This window comes from Crotalus tigris, unplaced genomic scaffold (assembly GCF_016545835.1).
Source record: "Crotalus tigris isolate CLP2741 ecotype Arizona unplaced genomic scaffold, ASM1654583v1 scf7180000019004.2909048, whole genome shotgun sequence".
In the NCBI taxonomy this organism is placed as follows: Eukaryota; Metazoa; Chordata; class Lepidosauria; order Squamata; family Viperidae; genus Crotalus; species Crotalus tigris.
In genome coordinates, this window is record NW_024097319.1 from 1,427,969 (window position 1) to 1,444,504 (window position 16,536).

Sequence of the window (16,536 nt, forward strand, 5' to 3'; positions counted from 1 at the left end):
GACATTTCAGCCATTTCTTTGATTTCAGACATTCACTTTATCCCTTGTCTTTCCTTATACTCCTTGTTTTTTTTGTTAAACTTATTTTTCTAGCCCAGGTTGGTTGCATAAGAGAGATTAAATACACCTAAAGTGATATGGTTATATATACGTGATAATTATTTGTGTGCACTTGTGCATTCTTTCTTGTTAACTCAAGAATTTTGTCTTAAGCTTTGAAATGTTTTGATTAAGTAGGCAATCCTATATAATCCTTTTGTGTATATGTGCGTGTATTTTTGAGTCAGTGTTGACTCCTGGTGACTGCCTGAACAAATTTTTGCCCTTTTCTTGGCAATGTTGTTGGCAGTAGCTGGCCCAAGGTCACCCAGCTGGGCTTTGTGCTGAAAGCAGTAGAACTTATGGTCCCCCGGTTCTAGCCTGGTGCCTTAACCACTACACCAAATTGGCTGCCTATATAATTCTACTCTAAAGTAATTTCCTCACAGGGGAATTTACTCCCACATATATGAAAGATTCTATGTACTTTAATGCAGAGGTCCCCAACCTTTTGGGCACCAGGGACCAGTTCCGTGGAGAAGGGTTTTTCCATGGACCGGAGAGTGCGTGGTTTTGTGTGCTGCCTGCATCCCACAGATGGAGCTTTGCTTGTTTGTGCGGACCGGTTGCTGGCATGCTGTGGCCTGGTACCGGTCCATGGACCGGGAGTTGGGGACCCCTGCTTTAATGGATATCTTGGGGTCTCTCTCTTTCTCTCTCTCTCTCCCCCCATCTCACCAAGAGTACATTAAGTATTAAGTAATTTTTTTTTAAAAAAAACTACACAAATTGGAATAAACATTAATGATGTTAGCAAATGTCAGGCCCTTCTGGATCAAAGATCAGCATTGCTGCAGGCTATATTATATTAAAAGTTTGCCTGAATCTCCAAATTAAATTAAAATATATATTCAAAGCAAGAGAAATTTTTTTAAAGTTTGGTGTTCTCCTGAAATTTTAGTTTTTTTAAAAAAAATGTTTTTCTAGATTTTTCACTCATTAGGCAAACATGAAGTGTTACTGGGAATGGAAAAGGAGAGTGGAAAAAGTTGGCCTCTTTCCTCTTTCTTCTCACCCAGATATTTTGTTTTGTTGTGTCTTGAATTATAACTGTTGATATAACTTATAAGTAAATTTGGCTGAACTGGTGTCGTGCAACATGGAATATAAATAGCTGTCATAAATAATAAGAACTTTATCGCTAGGAGAAAAGTTCTTTAAAAAAAGTAAAGAGGCTTAAAGCTGGAAGAATTAAGAAAATTAATAAATCTTATATCTTATCCCTTAAAAATGGAAAATATAGATAGATAGACAAACAGACAGACAGACACAGATGATAGATCATAGATTATATATATATATATATATATATATATATATACACACACACAATATATATATATATATATACACACACACACACACACACACACACACACACACACACACACCCCTATATATATATTCCGAGGTTTTCGCGGGTGTTTGTATGTAGGTCTTTGGTTGTTCGGGTTTTCTCCTGCGTAAAATTGGAAGTGTTTTGGCGACATTTCGACGAAGTCCCATTCATCATCTTCAGGCTGGTGTTTTCAGCTTCGTGCTTCGAGGAGCAATGTGTGGTCTTAGCTGTTTCTTCCTTTTAACTGCCAGTGGGGGTATGAACTGATTGGATGGGAGCTTGACTGTGTTCTGATTGGGTGGAGGTGTGTTCTGATTGGTTAGGGGCTTGGCTGTGCTCTGATTGGCTGGGGGGTTGGCTGTGCTCTGATTGGCTGGGGGAGTGTTCTGTTTGGTTGTGCTCAGGTTAGTCTGAGTTGCAGGGGGATTTAAGATGGTGGGCTGCCTTGCTATTTTTTGGCTTCACGTTTGTGGTCATGCCTCATCTTCATGGAGGGTGTCAGTTTGCTTCATGTATGGATTGGAGGGGTTTAAAGTGGTTAATGATGCAGCTGTGGTCTGGCTTCTGGTTTGTGGTCATGCCTCATCATCGGTGTGGCTTTGGGTTTGCTTTTTGCGTGGATGTGTGGTGGTGACATCCTGTGTGGTTTTAGTGAGTGTGGGTCTGGTGTCATTTTTTGTGTTAGGGAGTCGTTTGTCAATAAGGGCGGGTTTCCAAATGGCTGGTAGGCAGGAGGTATCATCTCGCTTGTTCATGCTGTGTGGGCGTTTTTATTTTGGATCTGGTGGTTTTTTCCAGGTAGGTGGTGGGATCTGTGTTTAGGGGTTTGTATGTGGAGTCTTGGAGTAGGTTGATTAATTTGGTTAATCATACCAGCAGACAAGGGCAACGCCATGGTGGTTATGAACACATCTGACTACCAAACCAAATTAACCAACCTACTCCAAGATCCAAAATAAAAGCCTCCCCCATTAGTGAAGAGATCCAGTAAAGAATCATTCCCAGAGAGAATCATCCAGATGCCCCAAACTCTATGGTTTCCCCAAGATACACAGAGAAGGAACCCCACTCAGACCTATAGTCAGCTCCATAGGCTCACATCTACAAAACCTAGCCAAATTTCTTGCCAAACAACTACAGCCCTATGCAGAATCCATCACCTCACACGTAAAAAAAACTCATTCCAGTTTATAGAGATCATAAAGAAACAAAACTTACAGCCCAGCGACCTACTCGTGAGCTTCGATGTCATATCCCTCTTCACCCAAGTGCCTATCAAAGAAGCCTTGACAGCTATCCAAAACAAATATAACCCCCCCAAACACATCTTAGATCTGACCAACCACTGCCTATCCAACACATACTTCATCTATAATGGACAAAAATACAAACAAACAGAAGGAGCACCCATGGGATCATCCCTCTCACCTGTCATTGCAAACCTCTACATGGAACACTTTGAAACCCAAGCTCTAGAAAAATTGGATCACAAACCCAAACTCTGGCTCAGATACGTAGACGACACCTTCATAATCTGGCCACATGGGAAAGAGAAACTGGACAACTTCCTCACACACCTCAATAGCCTACACCCCAAAATACAGTTCACCATGAAAACAGAAGCTAACAATCAACTTCACTTCCTGGATGTCTTAGTCTACAAGAAATCCAATGGCTCCCTAGGACACACCATTTACCAGAAGAAAACACACACAAACCACTATCTGCACGCTCTCTCACACCACCACCCAGCACAGATCAACTCCGTAGCCAAGACACTCATCTCCAGAACAAAACACTTAGCTGAAGAACAGCACCTAAAAATCGAACTACACACTCTCACCAATGTACTAACATCCAATGGATTCCAAAGAAATAAGATTACAAACCTAATCCAAAAAGAAACCCCCACTAAAATCCAAGACAGAGAACAAGAAAATAGCAAAGCCCTCCTCCCATACATAAAAGCACCACAGATAGAATCAGTAAGATCCTCCATAAACACAACATCAAAACAGCATTCTGCACAAACAGAAAAATATCCACCATCCTAAGAAACCCCAAAGATAAAATTGAGTTAAAAAATCAAGGAGTATATGAAATCCCATGCACTGCTTGTCCCAACACATACATTGGACAAACCAACAGAAGAGTAAGTGCACGCATTGAAGAACATAAGCACTCAGTGAAAAAAGAGGAACCAACATCTTCCCTGGTCCAACACTTTAAAGCCACAGGACATGAAATTGACTTTAAAAATATCAGAACTATCGCCAAAAGTGAACATTTTAATAACAGAATAATCAGAGAAGCCATCGAGATAGAAAAACGCCCACACAGTATGAACAAGCGAGATGATACCTCCCACCTACCAGCCATTTGGAAACCAGCCCTTATTGACAAACGACTCCCTAACACAAAAAATGACACCAGACCCACACTTACTAAAACCACACAGGATGTCACCACCACACATCCACGCAAAAAGCAAACCCAAAGCCACACCGATGATGAGGCATGACCACAAACCAGAAGCCAGACCACAGCTGCATCATTAACCACTTTAAACCCCTCCAATCCATACATGAAGCAAACTGACACCTTCCATGAAGATTAGGCATGACCACGAACGCGAAGCCAAAAAATAGCAAGGCAGCCCACCATCTTAAATCCCCCTGCAACTCAGACTAACCTGAGCACAACCAAACAGAACACTCCCCCAGCCAATCAGAGCACAGCCAACCCCCCAGCCAATCAGAGCACAGCCAACCCCCCAGCCAATCAGAGCACAGCCACGCCCCTAACCAATCAGAACACACCTCCACCCAATCAGAACACAGCAAGCTCCCACCCAATCAGTTCATACCCCCACTGGCAGTTAAAAGGAAGAAACAGCTAAGACCACACATTGCTCCTCGAAGCACGAAGCTGAAAACACCAGCCTGAAGATGATGAATGGGACTTCGTCGAAACGTCGCCAAGACACTTCCTATTTTACGCGGGAGAAAACCCGAACAACCAAAGACCTATATATATATAGTTTTAGATAGATATGGAGATAGGCAGGCAGGCAGGTAGATAGATAGATAGATGAATCCTACTCTGCTCATTCCAATGATGGCTTTTGCTTCTGTCTTAAAATTTTACTAGTCTAGCCAAACAATTTGTCTATTTACTAATTACAGAAACCATCTTGGAAAATGCAAGATAACTACAATTTGTAAAAATATTTCCAATACTTAGTGGTGTAGGACTTTCTATTTTTTAGCTATTATCTGTCTTTTCCAGAAAGACAGCTCTGAAATATAATAGGTGGAAGTCCTGATTTAGATTTTTATCTTACTTTTTTATATTATTCTTTTTATTAGTTTATAATATAAAATACAAAAATACAAAAGCAAATAATAGGAAAAATATGGGAGGGAAAAGGGAAGAGAACAGTGTAGAAAAGAAGGAAAAAAGAAAGAAAAGGCGTTGAATTCTGACTTCCTTTGGTGCAGTAGAATAAGATAGTAACATCAAACCTCAACTTTTTACTTTTATATAATAGTATAAAGTAGCCATTTCTATAACAACAAATCTATCTAATCGGTAAAACCCAAAATCAAAGTTTCATTTTTTTTCCACCTTAAGCACAAAGTCCAGAAGGGGTTTCCAAGTAAAAACAAAACTGTGTTTTTTTCTTTTATCAAAGCAGTCAACTTGCCATCTCTGCTAACTCCATTAACTTTTGCAGCCATTTGAGGGAGTCAAAGTGTCCTTCCATTTTTGTTCATGAAGTAGTCTTGCTGCCGTCAACATATATATCAGAGTCCCCCCCAAAAAAATCCAGGTCTTTTTCCATTAAACCAAAAAGAAAAGTTTCTGATTTTATCTTTATATTCACTTTAAGAATCTTATTTATTAGAATATGAATCCTACTATAATATTTCTTTGCTTTATCACATGTCAACCATAAATGACAAAAGGTCCCTTCTTTATATTTGCATTTCCAACATTCATTTGAAATACCTTTATACATTCTTGATAACCTGTCTGGTGTTAAATGTCAACGATCTGCATAGTGCTGCAGGACTTTATACTTTTTAGCTATTACCAGGTTTTTCCAGAAAGACAGCTCTGAAATATATAATAGGCGGAAGTCCTGATTTAGATTTTTACAGTGTCAACATATTGGAGGCTTGGTGGGGAACTAACATGATGATACTCCAGCTGGAAATATGGTTGCTAGGTTTTGAAAATATCACTAAATTTTGTCTCAGATTAAGAAAATATTTCAGCCAGATTTTTTTTTTAAAAAAACACCACTTTTAAAAATCCAACTATGGAGAAAACTGCATCAATATAATACTTTAAGAAATGTAGTTGTGAAAAATGGAGAAACGAGGAAACCACAGAGAAAGGATTTTATTATATAACTATATGTTATATAGATGAATGTTTCTGGGCTATAAAGGATTAGATGTGGCTAAACAGACAAAACTCAATTCTGACAAGATGGAATGGTTACTGAGTCCAGGGGCTGAACTTCAGAATTCAAGAAAAATGCTATGGGGTACTTCAGGATGTGAGTGCACATCTGTTTTATTAAATGTAGAGGCTGCCTTCTATGAAAGAACCATGAAATCAATAAGACAAAATCATGCACAATTAGAAAAATACAACATAAAAAAAAAAACTGACGGAGGCTCAATGCCCTGAGACACTGGCCAAGTCTTGAAGGATGTTTGCAATGTTGTCAGGGTAAAACCCATTCTGATCTTTAAGGATTAGTTTTGGCTCCTTTTGGATCTGGCACTCATGTTGGACAGCCTTGTAAAACCATTAGTAAGGAGTGTCTTATAAATCAATTACCTCATATTGATTAGGATTATTAGAATGTACCTTACTGGTCATTTGAAATTGCTGCTTGCCCAGAATGTGGTAGCATTATAATGTGTTGTGCTTCTTGATGTTGCCACAAAACTTCCTTATTTAAACAACTTCATTGGGTTGACAATTGCCTTCCAAACGTTTACATTCCATTGCTCTCATGGAATATAAAGACTTACGTAGTATAGCACCCTACTCTTGTGCAAACTAACACATATATTGCTATCTTCGTGCAGGGATAATGTTGTGGAACAAACTGCCATTAGGATTGAAGAAGCCACCTTTACATTAGTTTATCCAAGTCTTTCCATTCTTTCAAAATGTATCATTTTATTAATATTTAGACTTACATTTATTTCTTTTGATTCTATTTCTGTCAGCTATCCTGAGTTGCTAAGGGAGTGAGTTATATACAAAACCTGTAAATAAATAAATTTAAAATATTATTTAAAAAGCATTACATGAAATGTAGCTAGAAAAACAGTTTTTGATCTATATATCTTTAGAACCATAGGTACTGATGAATTAGAATTCACTTTGTTAAAAGTGAAATTCTAATTATGAGATTATGCTTATAAGATTCCTATAGATCAGTGGTTCTCAACTTATGAGATTCCTATAGATCAGTGGTCTTCAACCTGTGGGTCGGGTTTGGTGACCCCCATTCACGGGGGTCACCAAACAAGTCTGTCCGCCATTTTTTCCCCTTTTCTTTGGCCACGCCCCTGGCACCCGGTGATGTATAAGAGGTTGGGGGTCACCACAACATGGGGAACTGTATTATGGGGTCGCGGCATTAGAAGGGTTGAGAACCACTGCTATAGATGTAGAACATAGCTGTGATATGCCCATTGTCCTGTTTGTATACAGTTTCATTGGGCTACAATAAAGATGTCCAGCTCACTCCTTATGCTTTTGTGTATTATTATATATCAGAATAATTCTGGAAAAAGCTTCCATCTTCCTGTATAGCAATAGCATTAGCACATAGACCTATATACTGCTCCACAGTGCTTTATAGCACTCTCTGAGAAGTTTATAGAATCAGCATATTGCCCCTAACAATCTGGGTCCTGATTTTACCGACCTCAGAAGGATGGAAGGCTGAGTCAACCTAAAGACTGTCAGGATTGAACCTGGCTGTGGGCAGAGTCAGCCTGCAATACTGCATTCTAACCACTGTGTTACTATGGCTTGTATATAAACTTCTTAATGGCAATAATTTGAGATATTGGCAAATATCTCTGACACATACAGTTAGGATGATGTAAAACACAATTTTCCAACATTCCAAATGTCCTATACTCTGAACATTAGTATATCAACCACAAAAGTCATGCATTTTATGGTTCAATGATCTTTCTAATTTTTGATGGCTCCATTATAGCAATACTCAAACTACTTTCCATAGTTCACAGGGATGCTTATTTCAAGAATGTCATATTCTACCCAAACAGGATTCAGTTCACAATTCAACTTTATGTGTTTTCTCAGATATATTTTTACCAGACTTCATTACACTCAAACATCCTATGGTAGTAATCTATGATCCACATCTTATTATAGTCCCAGAAACCAAATTTATCTCATGAAACAGTTTCATTCAGTTGAATTATTCTTTCCCTTTCAAATTCTATTTTGTGAATGAGAATGCATTTGAGCTTTCTGGATATATAGTGTTCATGGTGATACAGTTTAGGTGCCCTTGGCACTATTATTTTGTGATATGTATTATCTAGAATTGATAATTGACCATGGACTTTATAAATCTTGAAGTGTTTTATCACGCTATACTATTTGGAAAGCCTCTATTTTTACTAAGCTCTGGAAAGCCATGAAGGTCTATGCTTGCTTGGCTCAAGGGGGAGACTACTCATAACTTAAGGTCCACACGATAGAAACATCTATTGGACCGTGCCCCTGATTTTTCAGTAATGGCAGACCTCCAGCAGTACAAACCAGGGGGCTTGAATATCTATAAACAAGGCTGTTCTGAAGGTACACAGAAGCCAAGCCACATAAGACTTTATTGTTAAAACCAGTGCTTTAAATTATACTTCAAAATCTGTTAGTAGACAGTGAGCCCATAGCTTAGATGTCTACGGTGATTCTTGAAAGCCAGCCAGTCAGCTAGCCAGTTGCCCACTGTAATTTGTACCAACTGCAGTACCTGAGTAGTCTTCAAGGATAGCTCTTTGCAGTACTGTATTTGCTTTAGTTCCTTGTTCTAGGATGTCATCAAATGCCATGACTCTTCTCTTTGTCTGCTTTCAGGGCACTGCTGTATCCTGTTTGTTCTTCAGGGATCTAATGTCCTGTCTCCTGTTCCACAGTGTTGACTTTTCTACTTCTGAAGAATTAGAGGTTATTTATTCTGTGAGGGCCTCAAAGTTATGCAGCATATCTTCTATGACATTTGTTTTTGGTAGTGATTCTCATCCACTGGGCTTGTTCCTTTGTTTATCTTCCTTATGGAAAATTGTTTCTGTTGAAGCATCTTCTTTGTCTCATCTGGTAAGTTTTCATCACCTATTGTCCCTGTATGTTCATTCCAGAAATAAGTAGATTGAAGTAGATTTATTCTCACCAAATGATTGAATATAAATAATAATCTACAACACCAATTTAAGAAGGAGAACTTGTAATGCTACATTATTAAGTATATAAGACCTACGTAACTATGATTGAGACACTGGGCTAAAACATAACACATATTTTTATTTGGTTTCTTTTTTAATTTAACACATTGGGTCAACCTAGCAATTAACAGAAAACTATATTTTTATTTGTGATATAAACTGTTATGATTTGTGGTTTAAATTTATAACTTAGCTTTATGCATGAATGTTGCCAACATAGCCTATTCAGAAGCTTTGTTTAAATATAGCTTAGATAATGTGGTATCCACATTATCTATAATGATGTATGACCTCATCATTGGGTCAGGAGTTTCTTAGATACCAAGTTTGAGGAACTCATTTCATTATCATTAATTATGACTATGTAGCATGATCAAGGTATACAGAGTTACAGAGAAAAATGCAGAGTAACAGTATAAGATTAAGTATATAATAGAAATTGAATTGGCATGTCGGGGGTTAAGAGACGATTTTTAGCAAAATCAAACTAGAGCTGAGATTGCAAACAAGGACAGATGTAGATGGCCAGGTTTCCTCTGGTCTCGTTTCTCATTTCCTGCCTGCAGCCTACAGAAATAGCGGAAGCTGTGAGTGTTAATGAGAATGGGAAACTAACAATGCCCTACGTCACTCAGCTCAGAGAAAAAGTTTTGCTGGACATCATTTAATAAATGAAGATTTAACATTAGTGTCTGAAAGACTTTAAAAACAATAAAAATGGCATTTTTTGGGTTGTATCAGTATTGAATGGAAGAAAAAGGGAGTGGTTGGTCTGATATTAAAAGATAATAAGATGGTAACACAATGAAATGAGAGCAGAACTCCTCGTCTCTTTGCTTTGGTCTTCTCCCCCAAAAGGAATTTTTTTTAGAAAGATCTAAATAGAACATCTGATTCAAAGATAGAGTGGCAACTCAAGATAAATAAAAACATAGGGAATATCCAGCTACCATGAATGAATTTAAAACTGGAGGACCAAATCATTTACTTCTATGAGCCATAAAGAAGTTTATGGATGTATTCTTGGGGCCCCTCCAGTGATCTATGAGCTAACACGGAAGATGAGCATAGTGTTAAGAGATCAGAGATAGGCAAATGTTCTTCCTCTCTTCCAAAAGGCACTGGTCTAGGACATTATGAGAGCCCATGACTGAGTTTGAATATTATGAATCGTTATGGGTCCCTGGCATGGTTGTGTCTTTTTTGTTTATATTGTTGTTTTTTCAATCCATATAAGTTGCCCAGAATTAAGTACCAATGGGGTCCTATAGAAATAGAATTTGCAAATAAACAAACAATGGATAAAAAAGTGGTTACAGAGTGATCAGCTGGATGCTGATACCAGGCAAAACCTTGAAAGAAATTATTAAGCAGTCAGTTTGTAAATAGTTGAAAAAAATTGCATTGCTTAGTAAGGCCCACTGCAAAATGTGGACCAGACCATATTACTATTAAATTAACTGAACAAGTGTAAATCAAAGGCTCAGTGTCAAGATGGGATAGCATGCCATATGGACAAAATTCTAAGCTCTAAAGTTCAGAGGAACATACTTTTAGGCTCTGAAGTTCAATATATTTAATAAATCACATGGATGAGGGGTTAAAAGCATAATCTGCAAATGCATAAATATAGTGGGGATAGCAAATACCTTAGAGGGCAATATTAAGATTTAGGAAGATCTGAAGAAACCCAAACAACTGGCAGAAACCAACAAGATGAATTTCAAGAGGGACAAAGAAAATGTCTTTAACTTAGGTAGGTTAGAGACATGAAACTAGGAGGGAGAAACCATATTGGACATCTGTACATTTGAAAAGAATCGTGGTAGTTCAGTGGAACATGAGTTGAACATGACTGTCATTCAGCTGCAAACATTATAAATGCAGTATTTGTTGTTTTATTCATGTACCACCTGACTCCCAGCAGCTCTGGGCAGTTGCATCAACAGAAGTACAATGTGAGGGTCAATATTCATTGCTCTTAGTCATATTGTGTCCATTTTACAAAAGACATTTACAAAGTTGGAGCATGTCTGAATGACAGCAACAAAGATGATAATGGGCCAGGAAAGAAAAACTTAAGAGGAATTGCTTGGGGCCTTGGGTATGTTTGGCCTGGACATAAAGAGAAATCTAAAGAGAGAGGTAATAGCTGTCTCAAGGTGTCTCAAAGGATACGTTATGTAGAATATTATACTAGCCTTGATCAGTATAATCAGAAGAGAAGAAAAGGGTCAGAGATTTTATATTACAGGGAGAAGATTTCAGCTGGATGTTGGAAGAAATTCCTAAAAACTGTTTAACAATGAAACTGTCTAGCCTGTTTAGAGAAGTAGCAGATTTACCTTTGGTAAAAGTACTTAAGCTAAGACTGATGACCAAATGTCAGGAATGCTATAATAGTGGAGTTTTCATTAGGTGAAGATTTGAACTAGTTGATTCCCAAGCTTTCTTCATACCCACATATTCTATGAAGCTATAATCTTTAAACCATCTGGGAAAATAGGGAAGTGTCTGAAGGTACAAATTGTGTTTGCTAATGTTTTCTAATGATAGGACCATATTTTATTGGGCTTTAAGAACAGGGCATGAGCAAAATGGAGATTGTTACATTGTGTTTTATGTCCTGCTACATGATAGGTAAATACTAATGAATCAATTCAAGGTAAAGAACACTAATGATTTCATGGAGTTAGATTACATTTGGCCAGAAATAAATATGCTGTTTACTTTTAATAATTGCATTTTAATTTGTATATCATACTTTTACTTAGATTTTAATTTATATATTATTTGGTTCTCAAAAACAGCAAAATGAACAGCAACTTCTAGAGTGAATTTTACTAGTACTCAAGTCTGCCAATAAAAGCCTGAGCAGGTTTATTTTATTTTTATTATTATTATTTAAGATTTTATTGAATTATAGAATAAAATACAAAATATAAAGCAAATAGTAGGATATAATGGGGAGGAGAAAGGGAAAAGAAAGTGAGGGAAAGAGGGGAAAAAGAAAAAAAAGACATTGACTTCCGACTTCCTCTGTTGCAGTAGAATAAAGCATTAATGTTAAGCCACAATTTTTTACTTTTTCACAATAGTATAAACTGACCATTTCTGTAACAACAAATCAATCTAATTGGTGAAACCCAAAATCAAAGTTTCCACCTCAAGCACAAAGTCCAGAAGCGGTCTCCATGTAGAAACAAAGGTACTTGCATTCTTTTCTTTAATCAAAACAGTCAATTTAGCCATCTCTGCCAGATCCATCAACTTTTGTAGACATTTGTCCATAGTGGGAATCGAAATGTCCGTCCATTTTTGTGCATAAAGCAGTTTTTTAAAAAATATGCTTGCTGATGACCCTCCAAGAATAACGACCCATAACTTAGAGAAACCCTGGTCTAAATGAAGAAAAGTATAGCTTGTACTGAATGTACTATTGTACTGTATTGAATGTACTATTACAATGGTGGTGAACCTATGGCACGGGTGCCAGAGGCAGCACTCAGAGCCCTCTCTGTGGGCACGTGCGCCGTCGCCCCAGTCCTAGACCTTCAGCTGGATTTTATAAAATCTTTTCGCTTTAGGCCTCCGCTGCCGTGTGCAAAAAAAAAAAAAAAAGATTCAATCAGTCAATTTCAACTTCTTGCGGGGAAAAAAAAGATCTCGCAAAGTTGGAATTGATTGATTGAACTTTTTAGTCCCATCCAGTCTGCTGTTACCACTGCAGCCATGCCCAGCCAATGGGCCATACCCATCTGGCACTCGACGATGCATAAGTAAGTTTTGGGTTGCAGTTTGGGCACTCAGTCTCTAAAAGGTTCGCCATCACTGTACTATTATGTGCCATCCAGTTGATGTCAACTCTTAGTGTCCAGGTGGATAGATTTTCTCTAGGAAAATCTGTTCCTGACCTGTTTTTTCAAATCCTCCCATATGCACTCACTGCTGCTATAAAGGTAAAGGTAAAGATTTCCCCTTTCCAGTCGTGTCTGATTCTAAGGGTTGGGGCTCATCTCTGTTTCTTAGCTTAGGGAACCAGCATTGTCCAAAGATATTTCCATGGTCACTTGGCCAGCATGACTGTATTCCTAGGTGTATGGAACACTGTCATAGTGGAGGCAATTCATTTGCTGCTCACATCCTCTTTTTGGGTTTTCTTTCCCAGCAAAATAGACTTTTCCAGAAAGCTAGGCTTCACATAATGGGTCCAAAATAGCTTGTGCTACACTGCAGTTTATGTAAAGGAAGATTTTGAGCTTCCCTCAGGGAATTCCTGCTACTTTTATCTTAGTACAGAAGTGCGGTTACCCCCAATCTCTGTTAGTTTACCTTGAATTGCTAAAGTATTATGAGACATTAGAACGCCTTTAAAATCCTTACTTTACCTCTATTGTTTTGCATTATATGGATGGCAATAAATGGGACAAACTCCTGCCTCTGATCCCCCATTGGCATTTCTTGCCCCCGTAGGGGAATTTAAGTTTTTGGGGCAGTGAAAAAAAATCAGATATGAGCAACTTGCCTATAAAAATGTTGAAAGTGGGAATTGATATTCTTGTATGTTCAGTATTTTCCTCAATAAATAGCCTTGGGAAGAAAAATATTTTGATAGCTTGGTTATTTGCCATAATATGAATATGTGTTATACACACAGACATTCACAGATAGACACACACATATACTATATGTACCTGTAATATATATACACAAGCAATTTAAAACTTTGTCTGTGCTGCACTAAGGCCTGATACGCTTGTAAATCATGTGAAGTGGTTCTTTGTGTAGTTTATCTAAGATCTTGCAGAAGAAATGTGACATTTTTACTGCTTCAGAAATACAAAAGAATGGGTTGTTATATAGAGACAGAAATTGTGCGCCATCTAGTGGCAGACATCTTCAATAAGTTTTGTTTAAAAGCTCAGGCGATGTGCTGGATTCTGGGTGACATCATGTACAGGTCTGTGCAGTCACCTGGACACTAAGAGGAAGTTTGCCAAGAGTATTTTTTAACTTTGCCAGGTGAATCTATAATTCTGAGATTTCCTGGTAGATTTAAATATTCACCAAGAGTACTTCAGATCCAAGTACTAACCAAGCCTGACTCTGAGTTTAAACATATTCAAAAATATAATAAGCATAATTTTAAAAAATGTATAGTTTTAAAAAAGCACTAAAAGGGAAAGCAGCAAAAATAAAGTACCAAAGTTAAATACACATAATTATATAAGGACATTTGTAATGTTAAGGTAACATAATATTTTAAAAATCTATTCAGCATGTCTGTACAAAAAGACATTTTTATAGTCAGGAATAATCTATTACCATTACTTTATCTATCTAACCAAAAATGTTAACTAAATGTGAGTAAAGTAATTATTAACTAAGGATTCATTAAGACTTGCTGTTGAATTCAATTTCGTGGTCAGTGTTATTTTCCATACTTTTAAATACCATGCCCAAAACAATAAACAATTTTAAAAATTCCAAGGGGTAATATGCCTCCTTTGGATTTTTTTTAAATATGTAATGAATTTTTAATGCTTTACTGATGAAAATATAATTTATTTAAACTGGAAATTATTATGGACTAAATGAAAATGCTGTTTCAGGATTTTTACTTTTGCATGGACACATATTTTCTTAAATAACTTAATTTTTCTACGTATACTGAAGTGTACTTGAGGGGTTCTCAATGGAACTACTACAAATAGCAAAATATAAAGTCAGACACTGCAACTAATTGCAACAGCTAAAAAGTCAGAGGAGGACCATGTTCACTGAAATAAAAAGTGGTTTCAGCTTACTAAAAGGTATTAGGGGGTTCAGGTCAGTCTCCACAGGGAAGCTGTTGGACATATTGAAGTTTTAATGGAAGTGTTGTTGCTCAGTCAACGTAGTGCATCATAAACAAACTGTAACAAGGTGAGCAATACCATTTACAGTTTGCCCATACTTCCTTACCAATTTCATCTTCATTTTTCTGTAGCAAGACATTAAGAGATAGGACAGTGGCATACTCTGAAACAATGTGGTATTGTTATCTGTCCGAAGGCACCTTGATTTGTGGTGATTGCCAAGAATAATAAACTATAGAGTCCCCTGTAACACTGGTTTATATTTACAGATTAAAGCTTAGAACAGAGTGTGCTGCCTGTATCTTGTGGATGGGGCTTTGCTTGTTTGTGTGGCCCAGTTGCTGGCATGCCGCGGCCTGGTATTGATCCACTGACCCTGGCTTAGAACAACCGCTTTAGTTCGTATGTGGTGATAGGCAATTTTAAGGTTTGCTTGTATATTGTGTACTATTTTGTGTGAACTCATGTTGCCCTGACTGTAAAACATAGTTTCTAGTGTGGGGAAATGAGTGATTCCAGTCATTTGCATAATATTCAACTTTGGTTAAACAAACCATGAATGAATGCAATTTAGAATAGAATAGAATAACAGAGTTGGAAGGGACCTTGAAGGTCTTCTAGTCCAACCACCTGTGCAGGCAGGAAACCCTAATTCTGGAACTAGTTATTGGGATTATTTTGTACCTCTACTTTTTAAATACATATTTAAGATAAGATAACCTTTATTGTCATTTTTTTACTGTGGGCACAACGGCACACATCAAAAATGAAATTTAGTTGCCTGCTCTCAAAGTGAAACACATACATGACACACACCTAAGTATACTATGTGCAACATATATATAGACCCACACACCTACATATACATAGCAAATAAATATTAAATACTGTCCATCTTGAATATATAACGGAAGGAGGAAGCTTGAGAGTTCACAAGGTTAATGCTGTATGGAATGAAACTATGGCTGAATCTGGATGTTCTTCTACGGATACCATGAAGCCTTCTCCCAGAAGGTAACAAGGAAAACAGGTTGTGAAGAGGATGTGTAGTGTCCCAGATGATCTTACGGACCATGCACAAGCAACACTTCTATGCTATGTCCTGGATGGGAGGGAGGGAACTGCTAATGATATTTTTGGTCATTCTCACCACTCGGCCCCGCCTTCCTGTCTGAAGCAGTGATGCTTTCAAACCAGATTGTGATGCTGTATGACAGGATGCTCTCGATTGTCCCTCTGTAGAAAATGGTCAGGACAGGGGAAGGAAGATGTGCTTTTTTCATGCGACGCAGAAAATGCAGGTGCTGCTGTGCCCGCTTCACCAGTTTCTCACTGTTGAGCGACCAAGCCAGCCTACTTGTTAGCTGCACACCCAGGACTTTGATGCTGGTAACCATTTCCACAGGGGAATCATTAATGCATAGAGAAGTATGGCTGTGCCTGCCTCTTCTGAAATCGACAATGATCTTTTTGGTTTTTCCGGTATTTAAAACTAGGCCAGTTCACCAACCCCTCAACCTCCTTGCGGTAAGCTTCCACCTTGTCATCCTGAATAAGGCCCACTACTGTTGTATCATCTGCGAACTTCACAATATGGTTGGTGGCAAACCTAGTACAACAGTCATGGATCAACAGGGTGAACAGCAGAGGACTTAAGATGCAGCCCTGAGGAGAACCTGTGCTCAAGAAAATGGTATTTTAAATATTTTAAATATCCTCAACTTATGAC

General features: G+C 37.8%; 1 protein-coding gene across 4 annotated transcripts in view; it reads left to right on the plus strand.

The window, feature by feature from the left end:
- Nucleotides 1–16,536, plus strand: part of ELK3 (ETS transcription factor ELK3) — a 50,854-nt gene that overhangs the window by 10,245 nt on the left and 24,073 nt on the right. Inside the window, exon 2 of one of the 4 annotated variants that reach the window (XM_039358140.1) lies at nt 8,585–8,824. The exons of 2 other annotated variants lie outside the window; for them this stretch is intronic. The gene's annotated coding sequence lies outside the window, so the exon portion shown is untranslated. Of the gene's footprint in view, nt 1–8,584; nt 8,825–16,479; nt 16,501–16,536 lie in introns of those variants that run through there. One more of the 4 variants, XM_039358142.1, reaches the window with a different exon arrangement.